Source organism: Eurosta solidaginis, chromosome 3 (genome assembly GCF_040869045.1).
Source record: "Eurosta solidaginis isolate ZX-2024a chromosome 3, ASM4086904v1, whole genome shotgun sequence".
NCBI lineage: Eukaryota > Metazoa > Arthropoda > Insecta > Diptera > Tephritidae > Eurosta > Eurosta solidaginis.
Genome location: NC_090321.1, coordinates 285,274,609 through 285,292,625, shown reverse-complemented (window position 1 = coordinate 285,292,625; position 18,017 = coordinate 285,274,609). Strand labels below are relative to the sequence as shown.

Below are 18,017 nucleotides of genomic sequence, written 5' to 3'. Positions count from 1 at the left end.
CCATATATAGGACTGCTAGTCGCTCTAATTCGAACAAGCTAACAGAAGCTTGTACTACGCAGAAGGACAACACCGTGGCGGTAGCCACGGGTATACCACACACCCGGACTTGGCATGGCGTAGCCCAGGGTTATTTTTTATAAGCGCGGCCGAAGGCCGCCTATGCAGAAAGTTGGTATGGATTATTAGCCTTTTTTGGTCGCGGCGATTTTAAACCTAATTTGAAGTTATTTCACATATAAAATGGGGATTTTGTGTTGGGGATTATGAGTTTGGGGATTTAGATTTTGGGGATTTTGATTTTGGGGATAACGTGGTAGACCCGATTCCAAGGGCGTTTGATTTCGTCCTGCAGAATTTTTTTATTTTCTTCTACTTAATATGGTAGGTGTCACACCCATTTTACAAAGTTTTTTCTAAAGTTATATTTTGCGTCAAAAAACCAATCCAATTACCATATTTCATCTCTTTTTTCATATTTGGTATATAATTATGGCATTTTTTTAATTTTTCGTAATTTTCGATATCGAAAAAGTGGGCGTGGTCACAGTCGGATTTCGGTCATTTTTATACCAAGATAAAGTGAGTTCAGATAAGTACGTGAACTAAGTTTAGTAAAGATATGTCGATTTTTGCTCAAGTTATCGTGTTAACGACCGAGCGGGAGGACAGACGGACGACTGTGTATAAAAACTGGGCGCGGCTTCAACCGATTTCGCCCATTTTCACAGAAAACAGTTAACGCCATAAAATCTATGCCCCTACCAAATTTCAAAAGGATTGGTAAATTTTTCTTCGACTTATGGCATTAAAAGTATTCTAGACGAATTAAATGAAAAAGGGCGGAACCACGCCCATTTTGAAAATTTCTTTTAGTTTTGTATTTTGTTGCACCATATCATTACTGGAGTTGGATGTTGACATAATTTACTTATATACTGTAAAGATATTAAATTTTTTGTTAAAAATTGACTTTTAAAAAAATTGTTTTCGAGTTCGTAATCCGATTTTGCTAATTTTTCCTTAGCACATATATAGTAATAGGAGTAACGTTCCTGCCAAATTTCATCATGATATCTTTAACGACTGCCAAATTACAGCTAGCAAAACTTTGAAATTACCTTCTTTTAAAAGTGGGCCGTGCCACGCTTATTGTCCAAAATTTTACTAATTTTCTATTCTGTGTTATATGGTCAAGCCACCTACCAAGTTTCATCGCTTTAGCCATCTTTGGTAATGAATTATCGCACTTTTTCGGTTTTTCGAAATTTTCGATATCGAAAAAGTGGGCGTGGTTATGGTCCGATTTCGTTCATTTTAAATAGCGATCTGAGATGGGTGCCCAGGAATCTACATACCAAATTGTATCAAGATACCTCAAAATTTACTCAAGTTATCGTGTTTACGGACGGACGGACGGACGGACATGGCTAAATGAATTTCTTTTTTCGCCCAGATCATTTTGATATATAGAAGTCTATATCTATCTCAATTCGTTTATGCCGTTACGGATTACCGTTATGCAAACAAAGTTAATATACTCTGTGAGCTTTGCTCAGCTGAGTATAAAAATTGTATTTAACTACATTGAAAAAAAAAAAAACGCCCGAGGCAACATCTATTAAGGCCGCTCGGACATTTTGAAAATCTTTGTATCGACATCAAAAACGGTTGAAGATGTTGCGGTATTATTTATAGCCATCTTTCCTTTTTAAAATAGAATTGGCCTGGACCAGAATAACAACATGACTTTCTATATAACATCTGTTGCATCTACCGCTTTTTCCATGTATTTGGCGATGTCAAAATTTACATATGTACATATATTGCTCATAAAAGTACTTACACAGCAATTTTAGATATTTATTAAGAGAGAGTGCTCAGTTTCTAGAGGGAAGTCGTCAACGTCATCTGAAACCGAGGCACCCAGCGAAGATGATAATGTTCCCACCGCTTTTCACAATAATTGCTACTAGAGCATTGTACAGTCAGTCAGGTGAAAGTTCAGCGAAACTGTTAATAGTAAACAAAAAAATACTAAACTTATTAATAGTTGTATCATGGTTCAACTATATGGTTGGCTCATCTGTACAATACCAAAATATGTCTGTTCAAATTGTCAAAATCTGTGTATTGGTGTTGGTGGGAATGGTATGAAATAAAACTTAGCAGTTTTTGCATGTGTAAGAAAATGTTGCCAATGTGTTGGTTTCACTCACAATTACAAATTTACAATTACAAATTTTTACAAGTATCTGGTTAAGATACTATAGATAGCAAATGCAGGGGGGGTGGGGGCGGGGGAATAGAAAACACTAGATTTTGTAAACGGTTCAGGCCTGTTCACAGTTCTGTCAGAAAAAGGGGCCACAAAAGGCATTCCGTTGTGTTTCGCTACCTTGTTCACCTACCATACCGGAGGTATTGGGTTCACGTCACGTTTTTTCTAATCGGATTTGCTCTCGGCAAACACTCCGATTGTATTTCGCGATTTATCTGCCTTGCAGATGCTGTTCTGATTCCGATACTTAATATCGCAGTGTAATCCTCAAACCTAATTCTATTATATTTTTACTCGAGCCACAATAAGTGAAACTGTCAACTGTCTAACGAGTACACGAGCCACTTTTTTAAAAAAATGTCAGACTAAAAATTGTAGAGCTGTTGTCTTTTCAAAAATGGCTTTTGATCGCGCAGGAGCACCGTCCACGAGAAATTTTCTCAAATATTTTTTGAAATTCATTTTGAAATGAAACTATAGCTTTTGCCATTTATTCTTGAAAACCTTAATTCCTGTCCAACATGACGCTGCTGATAAAAAACGAATACTCGAAACTGAATTTTCGAAAAGCGTCGTTATAATTGATCATCACAATTCCAAAGAAGAAAAAAAATTCCATTAAATTCGTCTTTTGCGGATCATATTAGCAAAGAAACGCAAACGTAAGCAGCTAAAGAAATTTCTAAACACCGGCATATACAGCAGCGAGCAGAAAAGGGACAATGGTAGTTTTTTTTAAATTTCGTCAATTAAATTTTTATTTTCATTTTTTTTATTTTAAGAAAAAACGTCTATGGATTTTATAACTGAAAGTATGCAAAGCAAACTCAAAACGGGGTTTGAAGAAGTTCGAAAATTCACAACTTGACAAAAATTTTGCACTCTTTTATTTGGAGTTTTTTTGAGAATGCAGTTTTGTAGCCCAATCAATTTTAGTCAAGAGAGGTAGACTTTTATCTCTCAAAATTTTTTCTTTCATATAAAACAAAATTTACATAGTAGTAGTAAAATCTAAAATACCTTTTGGAGAACAATTGTCAAAATCAATACTAATTTCAATAGACCTACAAGTTTTACTATGTTAGACCGAAATTGGCAGCTTAAGAAACTGCAGACTCCAAAATTTTCAGAAAACTTCAATTTGAAATTTTCGAAAAGCTTACTTGAATTTTTTTGAAATAGTTTTTAAGATTAGATTGCACACATTTAGTTACAATTCTTAAAATATTCAAAATAAAAAAAGAAGAACTTACTTGACGAAGTTTGAAAAAAAGTTCCACTGCTATTTTTCTGTTCACTGCTGTAGATACTACAATATATATTTGAAAATTCATGCTATATTCGAGTGACCGATTTCACGTAGGCGTACGGTGTGACAGACAAATTTGAGAAGTGAGGCATGGCAAACATTGCAAACAGAATTTAACCAAAGAACTCAAGAACTACAGAAAATGACAAGAAATGAAGTGAAATTTATGGACGACAACTGTTGGCCATAGACATTTAATTTTCCAATATTTGGTAGTTCTTGTTGATGTACATACACATACACGCACACATGCCCACATTCATACATAACAACGGAAACAGGAAAAAATCAAGTCAAACAATAAAATTTTACGGTTTGTATTATTCGCTGCTTTTATCCGCCTTCGCTTTTCAAATAAAATACAGAAAAAGAAATAATTTTTAAGTTTTTTTAAGTCGAACCAAAAAGTTGTGAACTACATAACAACTAGTTTGAATCCCAAATCCAACCAGGCAGAAAACTAGTTTTTTATGCTCCTGGGATTCGAGTAAGCCAGAACCCAAAAGCTTTCGCCTCATTCTGGCACAACTTGTACAGTCAAGCATGAATTAACTCGATGATTTCACCTCATCATCTTCTATGTGACTGCAGCTATAGGGGGTTTTAAGTGTGTTGAGACATATCGCTTGGGCTCTAATTGGACAGCAAACTGCCAAAACCCCAAACACTAAATACGAGCCTTGGTGAACTCAAAAACTTTGAGACAAACTTCCAGCGTTTGCTTAAGTGACTCAACGCCTGTCTGCACAAGAGCTTGCTAAAAGTAGCTAGCAGAGCTTTAAATTCTCTGCAGCCATCTATAACCGATTAACTAGTACCCCTTCTGATTAGGAGATCCATGTCACAGTTGTCCGGGATACTACTGTGCTTCGTTAAACATATGATCTTAATTTTAATATAGTCCGACGCAAGCGAAAGTGGGGGCAGGCACGCTTGGGACACCCTCCATGACACCACAGTTGAACTCAGTGTTTTAATAGCCAAGCATCCGAGTAGGTGTTAAATCCTTCATCCGTAGTAGCACATACATCCCATCCGACGCAAATCGCGACACTTTTCACTCCACAGGGATCGGGTAGCTCCTCCCCAGACTCCTGCTATTGTTATGTTGCAAAAAAGTTTGGTAATGGGTTCAACCCGAGCCCCGTCCACTCCTAAAACAATAAGGGTCATCCGGAAAATTCCAGCTAAGGTATTGTTAAACGCCCCTTCGATATCTATAAAGGCTTCGATTATTTGTGCTCTAGCAGCCCCTCTATTTTAGACTCGCTATCGAATGACCTCTCATTACTACATGCATATTGCGATGCTGAAAGTAACCCAAATAAGGCCCTGCAACGTTTTTGGAGAGCACGATGAGACACTGATTGGTCTAAAACACTAGTTCCTAGACTTGAATAGAAAGGAAATTAATTTAAACATGGCCGAAAAATAGCAGGGAGTCTTCCAACTACTTCGAAGTTGCATAGGAATAATCTTATTCAGACTAAGGATTTGTAAATTGCTTGAACGAATTAAGAGCCTCCATAAGTTTTTTTTCTCGTAGGGCAGGCATTCGTTCAAAGTCAACAATTGCCGGCGGTGCAAGTAGAGGCTCCTATGCAAACAGCACATCAGCAAAATTGTTAGCCAACAGAAAATTCATGGAGTCTTCGCTGATCATGTTCCAGCCACCATTCAAATTTTCCTTAATGCTTTTCCTTGAGATGCTTTATCTGAGTTTCGCGAATTAATTGCAGCCTCCTGCTTGGCTATCCTTACTTGATGCTTTTAAATCACCGTGTAGAGCTCCCAGTCCGATGGTAATTTACTTTTCTTGATCTATTGATGCGGCTATTTCCATACCAAGCTCTAAGATCTCTTCCCTAACCGCTGTAGTAAACGTCGGGTCATCGCCCCTGTTACATATACAGAGTCCCTAATTGCATCGGCGCCAAGCTATCAGGCCGAGGAAAATGCTCATTGAAATTATGAGGGCCTTTCGAAGCTTTACTATACCGGCATCTGATTGTGTTTAATAGAACCCTTCTGACTGCTTGCAATAAGCAATCTCGTCCCTTACGATTTCTTTCGATTTCAGGCAGAATATTCTAGTTCCAAACCATTATTTCCCTTGACTAGTTTGGAGTTACAATCAGCTTTCGCATTGAAATACACTCACCTGCACACATAAACATATATAACGGTGTATGCTATACCAATACTTGGGCCTCCATCCTATCGGTGTGGGAGGTTGCTACTAGGTTCTAATATCATAGCAACTCCATTATCTATGCACATCTTCATTTTACCTACCCGCCTCCCTTGTTTTTCTTTCGTCGTTTTTTCCATTTGAACCTGTAATCAGTTTTTCGTTTCAACCGTAGCACTGTGTCTTAGTGGCCGTGGGTCTGTCATTCCGTCAAGCCGGTAGCTGTCAGTGGATATGTGAAGCGTATAATCTCCCACCCACAAAAGTGTCAACGCATAACGACTGCGTTGTTGAGGAGACAAAGGAAGTGAATAGTTACGGTACAATATTGTTGGTGCAATGGAGATGCCTTTTTTTGTAATATGCATGCTGGTGTGGATGATCTTGGGGAGTTGGTATAGGTGGTGCGGTGTGGTTAAACAGCACTGAATTCGAAGGAAAATCAGTGGTGGATAGTATTAAAGCTTTACATTCCGAAGTTTCGTGGTTCGATCCCACGACATTTACTGATTTAATTGGGGCTTGAATCATTTGGGCCGTTCTACTTTTTGTAACAACCATACGCTGGAAGGGCTTGCCGAAGCACTGCCAAAGGCCAACAACCTTAAGAGAAATATTTCTAGAGTAGTTTTGATGATATATGTCCCGTGACTCGTTCCTAGGGTCTTCGAGATAGATATAGACTTCCGTATATCAAAATCATCAGTATCGAAAAAAAATTTGATTGAGCCATGTCCGTCCGTCCAGCCGTCCGTCCGTCCGTATGCCCGTTAACACGATAACTTGAGTAAATATTGAGATACCTTCACCATATTTGGAGCTTATCTGGGCCCAGAATAGATTGGTATTGAAAATGAGCGAAATCGGCTGTAAACCACGCCCACTTTTCATATATGCCTATGACATTTTGGAAACACACAAAAAACCTGATTATTTAGTAAATAATACACCTAGAATGTTAAAATTTGACAAGCGGACTGAAATTGAAACTATTGATAAAAATTTGAAAACAAATTTTAAAATGGGCGTGGTACCGCCCATTTGTAATAAAATCAATTTTACAAATATTATTAATCTTAAATCAAAAATCGTTAAACCTATCGTAACAAAATTCGGCAGAGGGGTTGCCTTTACTAAAAGGAACGCTTGAAGAAAAATTAACGAAATGGGTTAAGGACCACGCCCAATTTTATATAAAAGATTTTTAAAAGGGTCGTGGACGAATAAAATAAGCTATATATTTGCAAAAAAACAGCTTTTTATATCAATGGTACTTCATTTCCCAAGTGGATGTATACAATAACCTTGGACTTAGTTGAAAAGTAAAGTCCTCTCTTGACGAACAAAAATCACACTCTACAAGCTCATCATGATATGGTATAGCTCTTGGCTCTTCGGGTATTCAAGAGGAAAGTTCTCCGGTCGATTTGTATGCCAAGGTCGAGTACGGAGGTGGTATAATGATGAGCTTTGTGGAGATATGAAGATTGTGTAGGAAGCAGAGGAAGGGAAAGACCTCCACTGAGTTGGGAGTGGCAGGTGGAGGAAGACTTGATTTCCCCTAGTGCTCTCATTCCGGGTCAGTTATTCCGAAACAGGGATATCTAGCGTGACTTTTTACAAAACGCCCGAAAGCGCCTATGAGGTTAAACGCCAATTAGTACTGATGACGAGGTGGTCATCGTCGAATAATGGGTCGAGAAGGCTGTATTTTCTTTTGAATACAGTGGTCAAATTTATGTCTTACGCAGATGACGTTGCAACTGTCGCAAGTGGAAAGTGCCTTCCAACGATGAGCTCTTTCACGGATCGTGCGCTGTGGGATATAAATACCTGTTTATCTAATGTCGAGTTGACAGCCAATGCAGAGAAGACGGATATGGTCTTGTTTACTAAGAGATACAAAGTCCAAATTGGACCAGGCCTTGACTAGGAGAGATGACCCTCCAGGAGAAACATTGCAAAAAATTTCTAGGAATCATGCTAGAGAGTAAGTTTTCGTGGGAGCTCAACGTGAGGAGAGAGTGAAGAATGCCGCGAACGCACTTTATGCTTGTATAAGAATGCTGGAGTGTATGTAAACCCCACATCGCCCTCTCTCTCATTAGGTATTTGCTGCGATTTGAAAGCCTATCCTCTAATATGGATTCCTTGTTTGGTGGGCAGCTACACAAAAAGGAATCTACCTCAAAATTAGAGGGGTTATGTAGGTATCAATGCTTAGCATTACGGGAGCCCTGAAAACAACCCCGCCGGCTGCACTGTATGCCATTCTGCACATTCCACTTGAAGACCTGGTGACAAAGAACATAGCGTTATCAACTGCAACGAGGCTCAGCGCCTCGGGGCGGCTTTAGGACAAACCATACGGCCATAGTAGTATAGCGTCATCAATTAAAGGGCGAAGAGACTACCTGATTCCGTATCTGCGCTTCGAAGGGGCTCCTAGAGCCATAATAGGCGGACGAGGCGATGCACGTGTTCATCGATGGTTCCAAAGTAGTAGAAGGAATAAGGTCTGCGGTAGACTGTGCTGATCCGGAAATAAACAGATCCTACAAGCTTCCAGATCATTGTAGCGTTTTTCAGACGGCAGTAGTAACCGTAAGCAAAGCAGTAGAAACACTGGACGAAAATAGCTTAAACTGCAGCAGCGTCAACTTTTGTATTGACAGCCAAGCAGCAATTAAGGCAAGAATCTCGCATAGCATAGCATCTAAAAGTGTGTTAGAGTGTAAGAAATCCCTAGGAAACAATGGGGGCAGAGAAAAGTATACCTCTATATTGGGTCCCAGGGCATTTGGGAATAGATGGGGATAAAAATGCGGATTATATAGCTAAAAAGGGCGCATCCCTCGAAGCTTGCTCCTTAGGCGTCCCAATCAGATTGGGTGGATTAAGAGAAAGCGAGAGGTGCATATGATCGACCAAGCGGGAAAGGCGCGGACCCAAGCGCGGGGTGCAAAGTGTCGAAGACCATATGTAGATCTTACAACCTTATACTTACAAACAGCGGCTGAAACTGTTATTCCTTTTATAATATAATTCCTTGCAAAACTATTAATTTTGGACTTTTAATATATTTGGATCAAGATAAAAATTATTTTCGTATTTTTATTACCTGAGTCCGATAGAACTAGTTAAACTCGAACTTTTATTTTTAAAGGTTAAATATTTTTAAAAGTTAAATAAAAAAATAAAAGTTAATTCCGCACTTTTATTTTTTAAGGCCAAAACATTTTTTATTTCGGATAAACCGTTTCTTTGTTATCAAGCCGGACTTTTATTTTGGCCTTAAAAAATAAAAGTCCGTATTTAACTTTTATTTCCGGACTTTTATTTTTAAAAGTCCGAGCTTAACAAGTTCTACCGGACTCAAAAAATAAAAATACAGATTTTACTTTTATATGTGGACTTTTATGGAAAAAGTTCGAAAAATAAAAAGGATGCATGATTCGACATGATATTGCTATAGGGATATCTGGGAACTTAAACATTTTCACCTAGGACAATTTTTTGACCAGGACTTTTTCGACTGCGAAAAAAAATAATAATTATTTTCCGTCCCTGCTTACAAAGTTACTCCTATCGTTAAAAAGAGATTACCGCTATTAGGAGCGATACGGCTATCAGATATTGAAGTAACAAGTGGCATAGATCCTAGAAAGCTTCTAGTATTTGCCAAGAGGATGGAGTTGTTTTATTACATAGGTCCTGGTTTTTGATAGGGTTTTTAAATTTCGTCGTTGAACAAACTTCTGGTAACACTACAGACTCATTCAATCTATGTGAGCTCCTCATGGACCGGCCAGTTCAACTTAAACTAACATAGTCGTCGTAATGTGCAGAGTAGCAGAAGCTAAGTAATGGTGGTGCGACGTAAAGTCGGCGAACTGTGTTTGAGCTACCGCTGTAATTGGGCAATGGGTTGGGAATACAAGACGGTCGGTAACAAGGGGACGGTAACTCGGAGAGCTGATGTCCAGCCGATCTGTGGGATTTATGACGGCGGAGCAATTACTGTTTACGTAATCGCGAATGGAAGGTCTACAGATGATTTTACAGTGGTGGGTGCATGTGTAGTGGTATCTATAACTATGACTGTTTGTGATGGTACTGAAGCTGTGTTGCGACTAGGGGTGTGAATACTTTTCATGGTACGGAAAGCAAAATTATAGGTTGAACTATGTCACTTCGAAGAAGAAAATGAGTTTTACATTATATAATTTTAAAAGCTACATTTTCGATCTTTACAGTTTAACTAAAACATATTTTTCAGCAACTTTTCCCTTTTCTTTCAGTTTTTTCTTCGAAAATAAGAACCTCATGTGGAAAACGCGTCGTCGTCGTCGAGTTCATTGATTGCCATAAAAATAGTTTGATGTTATGTTTAGTCATTTGCCATAAACACGAGAAAAACGGTATCGTTTCACTTAAAAATTGGTATCTAAAAATCAATAAGAAAAGGAAGTTTGGATATTTTCACGTCTGTAATAAAAAAAGTTTTTACAATAAAACTGTAGCAAACAGTTTTGCGGATGGTAAGTAAATAGATAAGAAAAGTATGCGGTACGAACTATTGTTTCACTATATCACTATGACTGTTACTTTTCTGTCGCAGCAATTCTCATCTGTGACTGCTACTGAACAGTGATAGAACAAAACCAATAATTCATGGCCCGATTTTGTTACTGGAACAATAATCTATGACAATATGACCTAATGAGTCTGTGATTCGTGCTGCGACTGAGGAGGAATAGATTACCTCCGAGCGGGTTTTTTTGCATAGCTCCCTTAGTAGTACGAATCTAAGGTTAATTGCTTTATATTGTGGTAGGTCATCGTGGTCCGTCTCATTCACGTTTTTATCATATGAAAATGTGTGAAATTTCGTTCAAATTTTTATTGAACAAGAATTTGCAGTGCTATGAAAACAGAAAAAATATTTCTTTCCATGTTTTGGCAGAACCATATTCGACCCCTTGCATGCCTACAACCAGCTGAACCCGAAAGCTACAAGCGCCTTATATTCATCCACATTATTTCTGATAACCTAAACAAAAAACCAGAAGCTCTTACATTTATTGCTATCCTCCCTCCGGCTGGCTGCTCCGGCGCTCGATTGTTGCAATTAAGCATAAATACCGAAATCGGCGACACTCTAGTGACAGGTGCTGCCAAACGGCGTTAAATCAACAGCCGAGACGCAGCAAATTGCAACTGCACAACATCATTAAAGTACCAATTTCCACCACAATAACAACAACAAAACAAAATTTATGAAATGCGTACTACTTGCACATGTCATTTTGCCACTTATTTGTTTTCGACGCGACGTTTGGTTATTGCACTCCGCTATGTTAGCGCGAAGGCAACAAGGCTTACAAGGGAGCTGAGTAGTGGAGACCCCAAAGGTCTGCAAGAGTGCAGACGAGGCGGTGTGTTTGTGTGGCAGTTGTATGTGGCATGATGTCGCCAAAACACTTGGGCCTGATTTCCTTCTTTCTTCTACTAAAAGAATTTTATTTAGATTTGTTTTTTGTTTTTTGTGTTTTATTTTTGTTTTTTTGTAATTTATTTATTTACTTTGTATGCATTTTATTGCATAAAAAAATTATTGTAACAAGAAAGGCAACTCGAAATTGTATGCACGAATGTCTGGGGGCAGTCGTATTGATAGATAGGAAAGGGTTGAGTGTAATACTTTTCGAACAAAACTTGCAGTCGTTTTGGGTTTAATATCGATGTTTTGGTTATAACAACTCTTGGGTGGAACAAGCTGAAAGTTCATGCCAACGTAAAATCAAAGCTTTTACCGCAAAAAGTCTAACTTGGAAAAACGAATCTTATTTTCAAATTCAATGCTGTTTTTTAAGTTTCATTATTTAACATTATTACGCATTACACTTCACACTACACTAATTTATCCGGCATAGTAATTTCGGTTAGTTGAGCTTTAGGCAGGAACCGTAACCGTTACAAGTTTTATTATAAAAATCGCCTTTTAAAGTTATATATATTTCTTATATTTCTTTCGAAAAAAAAATTTCACACAGAAACATATAAAACAATGGATTTATACATATACACGATAGATACCAGTCTCTGAAACAAAGATATTTGCATATGAAAATAAAAGTTTTATAACAAAACTAACAAAAAATAAAAAAAGGCTTTAGGGCTAAATACTCATGAAGTTCGATATGCGTCTAGAAAATAATGCTTTTAAGTTAACTAATCTTTAATAATGTCGAACACTCGCTGATAAAAAATCCTATAAGAAATCGCCTATAACAAATTGGTTGCACTCCGTTAACAATTTAACAACTTTTTTAACATATTGTGACGAATATTAGTAACACTAAGTGATACTCACATCACTAATCTGATACTAAGTAAATAAAGCCACAACAAAAATAAAACAAGCTGCCACACTTGTATGTACGTAAACAAATTAATCATCATCTACACACATACATACAAGCAGCAGAGAAATAATCACAAACGCATGTCATCATCAGCTACTACTTCGCTCACATATACACACGCATATGGTTACACACTACAAATCCACGCGCGTACGGCTGGTGACCAGGTAGAGGATTCTAGAAGAAGAAACGCCTAGACATTTGGGCAGAGAATATAAAAGCAGCAGAAGCTGAGTAATCCGTAATCAGTTTGATTTAAGCACGCTATTGGTTGCGAAGTATAAGTGTTATTGTGAAGTACTTTCAAAGTAGTATAATAAAGACCATCTTGCATTATTGAATAATGGAGTTATTTATTCAACAATTTAGCGATACGAACGCTCGCAGAAGGTTGCAAATAGGCGGAATTGCCGTAAATTCGTTACAATATCGATAACATTTCGGTAAATATTCGATAACTTATCGAAATTTTTCCAATAACAAAAAGACAACCCGTCGATAAACAGACGTAAACTCACCGATAACGTTTGTTATCGATAGAAAATTTGTGACAAATCGATAACTCGTCGATAATACACCTACAACGAACCTTCCCTTTGTTCCTTTCCGTTTCTGTCAAATTGGTAATCCCCAGTTTGTTGTTAAACAGATTGATTCATTTTATAGCAAAATTTCCTTATTCAATAAATTTTTATAATTTAACAGCAACAATAGCTGTGTTTTATTTTACGTGTATGTATATACATACATTAACGTGGGTCGATTTGTATGGACGAAAGTTAACCGATATCGCGCCATCGATTTTTCGATAGGATTTAGGCACAGGAAAAAAAGTTCCACTACGCATACCCAAAAAAATAATTTTCGAGCGTGCGAAATTTAATATTTTTGCCTTTTTTTCGACTTTGATTTTTAAGGTTTTTTTCATGACCTACTAAAAAAATCTACCCTAAAAACGTTGTCGATAACAGTTTTTTTGAAAAAAAAAAAAAAAATTTATATATATACATGAAAATTTTACAATCAAATGAAAATTTTTTAGTAGGTCATGAAAAAAACACTAAAAATTAAAGTCGCGTAATGGAATTTTTTTCCTGAGCCCAAATCCTATCGAAAAATCGATGGCGCGATATCGGTTAATAAATCGACGCAGTCTCATATACAGACATAACTTTATCTACACTTAAGAAATTGTAGCGCATACTATTCTCCACTTTCAATTTCGGTATGCGTTATACACAACTAGCTTTACCAGGCGCACGTTGTAACGCCCGAGATCGAATGGATGTTGCGTTATTTTTTCTGTTTTGTTTGTTGATAATTTAATTTATTGTTCTGTAAATTGAATTAAAACTTTGTACGATAATTTGGTGAAATTTTATGTTAAAACATTTTATTCTTGTATCTTATTTTATATTATTGTATTGCTTTTACTGCTGATGATTGTTGCTTTGATTACATTCCGAACATTCCAATTTTCAAAGTTGATATATGCGCAGGCATTCCTTTTGGTTATAAGGAGTATAGAAATTCATTTGGATAATTCCCAATTTTATCTTCATCTGTAACTGTGTCGATCGATTTATATTTCGTCACTTCACCAGGAAATTGATTTTGAAAGCGATCATTGATTTTGTTAACATGATCATTTTTGGGAGCTAAGATAGTTCTTTCGCATAGCCAAAAAACAAAAACATTTAAATTTAAAATTCTTAATTCTGAAATATGAAAAACGTTCGTCTTGATCGAAGGAACCTCGAGCCAAAATTTGGTGATGATCGAAGTATAGCAAACACGTTTTCATTGGGAACACACACACAGAATTTGATTTTAATAGAAGATGTAGATAGACTGAAGCTAAACAATTTTTTTTAACAGCGGCAGATTACTAAACGTCCAAAAGGCATAACAGCTAAACTCAACAATGCAGTCAAACTTTACGTGTTAAAATAACTTAAGTTTGTACGGCAGCGATAGTTTTTCCCCATTCCACATTTTACTGGAGGTTTTAGGAATTAACGTCACATAGCTCCTTACCAATTTTAATTATCCTACCGTTACGACATCCAGATATATGCAGTATAATATATTCCATTTGTATGGGAGGTTCCACGCCCTTTTACCCAATTCCGCATTTTCTTGGTGGTGTTAGGGATTGACCTCATATAACTCCTTACTGAATTTCAATGTTCTGGCATATATACCTCCAAAGTTATGCATTACTAAAGATTCCATTTGTATGGGAGGTGCCACGCCCCCTTTCTCCAAATTCCGCATTTTCTTGGTGGTGTTAGGGATTGACCTCATATAACTCCTCATTGAATTTCAATGTTCTGGCATGTATACCTTCAAAGGTATGCAGTACCAAAGATTCCATTTGTATGGGAGGTGCCACGCCCCTTTTATATATCGAAATTATTTTTAGCCTAAAACCTTCCCGTTGATCGAAGGAACCCATAACCAAAATTTGGTGATGATTGATGTGTGGGAAATACGTTTCCATAGCGAACACACACACACAGAGAATTTAATTTTTATATATATATGGCTAAACCGATTTGGGATTTCAAAATCAACTAACCACCATCTCTCCTTCCTGTATCTTTCCTAAAAATTTCCTGGCAATCTGTCGAGCCGTTCTCGAGTTATGGAGTGACAATCAAAATGTACACTTCTTTTTATATATATAGATGTGCCTCCACTATTTCTGCTCCACACTACTACTACTAAGTATGTTTAATTGTCGATCAGCGTTTTTTTAGTCGCAAATGTAGATGTAAATGTATATATATTTACATGTAAAAAACATGGAAAATTTTATTTTTAAGAACAAGATAAAAAAGACTAAATATTTTTAAGTGCTTCCTTTATATAAATAGACCAAAAGAAAATAAAAATGTCTCATAAAACAAACATAATCAATCTTATTGAACTTTGATATTCAAATTTTAACGTAACCACTGTAAAAATTTGCATGAGGAACAAAAATATAATAAAATTAAAGAAAAGATACTTTTTTAAAAATAAGCTTTTATTCTTGGTTAATAAAATTAACTAAAAAGTAAAAAATAAAATGATTGTAAAGAAATATAACACTTTATAATTTCATTGTAACCTTTAACGATAATTAGGCTTATTCGCCTGCGACAAAAAAATTCCATATTGTACATAAATATTTATATAATTTTAACTTAAAACTTTACACTTAAATTATTAAATCTTACAGTTTATGTCACAGTCCTAATTGTTCTAATAAAAAGCGTGCTATATTGTGATAGCAAGAAAAGAAGGTCTTAAATGTTCTTAATTATACCATCAAAATTTAACATGCTTTTATTAGAACAATTAGGACTGTGACATAAACTGTAAGATTTAATAATTTAAGTGTAAAGTTTTAAGTTAAAATTATATAAATATTTATGTACAATATGGAATTTTTTTGTCGCAGACGAAGAAGCCTAATTATCGTTAAAGGTTACAATGAACTTATAAAGTGTTATATTTCTTTACAATCATTTTATTTTTTACTTTTTAGTTAATTTTATTAACCAATAATAAAAGCTTATTTTTAAAAAAGTTCTTTTTTCTTTAATTTTATTTATATCATGATCCGAATATATTGGGGCATATTCATAATCGAAATAAAATGTGACTAAATTAGTTGAAGCATTTTTGACAGAGAGCACATATAAAATTGTGTCAAACAGTGTTAACTAACTTAAAATCATATTTTATTGTGACTTTGCCTATGTCGCGATCAGTTTACAACTACTTATTGCAGATCTCTGCTCTGTGGGTTAAATCTGTTTTAAAATAAAATTCCAACTTTCGCCTAGCTAAAATTCCATCGCCAAAAATCTGTAAAACAAAATCAAGTGCGCAGAAAAGTATGCAACATTTAGCGATACCAGCCTAACTTCTAACTTTCGTTGTATACACAAACAAAGCGAAGTTACCTGCGTTCTTGAGCCGTTGTAGGTTATTCACCATCCCTCTAAACAAAGAACATAGAAGTAAGCGTGGGATTCACCATGTGGTAAGGAAATTTTCTCATATAAAATGGAATGGTGAATCCCATACCTGCGTAGCAGTGGCATGTAATTGCACTACGCCGGATGAGATTTGTGATGCGATCCATCAGCAATGTAGGATAGAACGGCCTGATTCAACTGCCATAAAAAGTTTACGTACAGGGTACAGCGGTACAAAATCGGCACTTGTAAGCCTTACAGCGGATGATGCTAAAGTTGTTCTAAAGGCGCAAAGAATAAGAGTAGGATAGGTATCTTGTCGAATTAGAGAGGTGAAACAGGAGAGATACTGTTATAGGTGCTGACTATAGATAGGTCAAAACTTTGCAGGAAATGCGGTCAGGAGGGACACAAGGCCGCGAACTGCTCCAACGTACCGAAATGTGCGTTATGTGGGGAGAGCATTCGGCAGGAAGTTTTAGATGCCCACAACGGGAAGGAAGCAACCAGATTGCCCTATGAGATTGTTGCAACTAAATTTAAACCATTCTGAAGCGTCCCAAAACCTTTTATCCCAAACAATGTTTGAAGGAGGATTTGACTTAGCGGTACTCTCTGAGCCAAACAAAAATAAGCAGGAGCAAGGCTGGATCACGGACTCGGTTGGGAAAGCCTCAATCTGGATACCAGGAAGACTTCTTCCGCAGGAAAAGATGGCACCAACAGTGGCAGGATTCACGAGGCCAAAAATCAAAGGAATATACATTTTTAGTTGCTATGCACCTCCGAGCATGAGTAGCACAGAGTTTGAGAACATGATTCTTGGGATGACCATAGAAGCACAGGGTAAACACCCGCTTATAATATGTGGAGACTTCAATGCATGGTCAACTGTATGGGGTAGTAGTAGAACTACCCATAGAGGTAGGGTTCTTCTCGAAAGCCTTACACCCCTGAGGATAGAACTTTTAAATGAGGCAGGGAAATATACATTCGACACTGGCAATAGACGCTCCATTATAGATCTCACGTTTGCTAGTAGCGAAATAGCGAGACGAGCAAAATGGTCCATCAGTAACGTCTACACACACAGTGACCACAAAGCTATTAGCCTAGAGCTAGTGGAAACTGCACCAAGGAACGCCTCCAACCAACTGCAAAGAAGAAGATGGAAACAACACCTTTTTGAACCAGAAGTATTTGATGTTGTATGGAACGATGCCGTAATACGAAGGACACATGCGGAAGATCTTTCGGTTCAAATATCTAAGTCATTAGGTATGGCGTGTGATGCTGCCATGCCCAGAAGTCACGCAAAAGTAAATCGGACTCCGGTATATTGGTGGAACGAGGAAATAGCGGAGGAGCCTAGAAAAAGCCACAAGGCACGGCGAAGGGCACAGAGGGCACGCTCGTCGCTACGATATGAGAAGCTACACAATACCTACATAGCCCAAAGAACGACGCTTAAAAACACTATAAAAAAGAGCGAAAGAGCCTGGTTCAAGGAACTGATGGATAGTGCTGATCTTGATCATTGGGGATTTGCTTACAGAACGGTGATGGCGAAAATTAAAGGGCGGAAATCAGAGCAGCCTACATGCCCGATACTAATGAAAATAATCGTAGACACTCTTTTTCCGACACAAGATTATCGGACCTATCAAAGTGAGGTTCTCGAAGGAATGGAAATCCCAGAAATAACAGAGCAGGAGGTACTAGATGCAACACAAAGACTTGCGGACAGTAAGTTTCCAGGACCTGATGGAGTGCCAAATATAGCTCTTAAATCAGCGATAAGGTCTAGAACATCGGTATTTACTGATCTCTTCAACGC

The 18,017-nt window shown here is 37.1% G+C and overlaps 1 protein-coding gene across 3 annotated transcripts in view; it reads left to right on the top strand.

Annotated features, from left to right (window-relative positions):
• Mef2 (myocyte enhancer factor 2) overlaps positions 1-18,017 on the top strand; it is a 253,687-nt gene that overhangs the window by 116,653 nt on the left and 119,017 nt on the right. For all 3 annotated transcript variants that reach the window (XM_067776891.1, XM_067776889.1, XM_067776888.1), the window contains exon 3: positions 10,083-10,322. The gene's annotated coding sequence lies outside the window, so the exon portion shown is untranslated. The remainder of the gene's footprint in view (positions 1-10,082; positions 10,323-18,017) is intronic.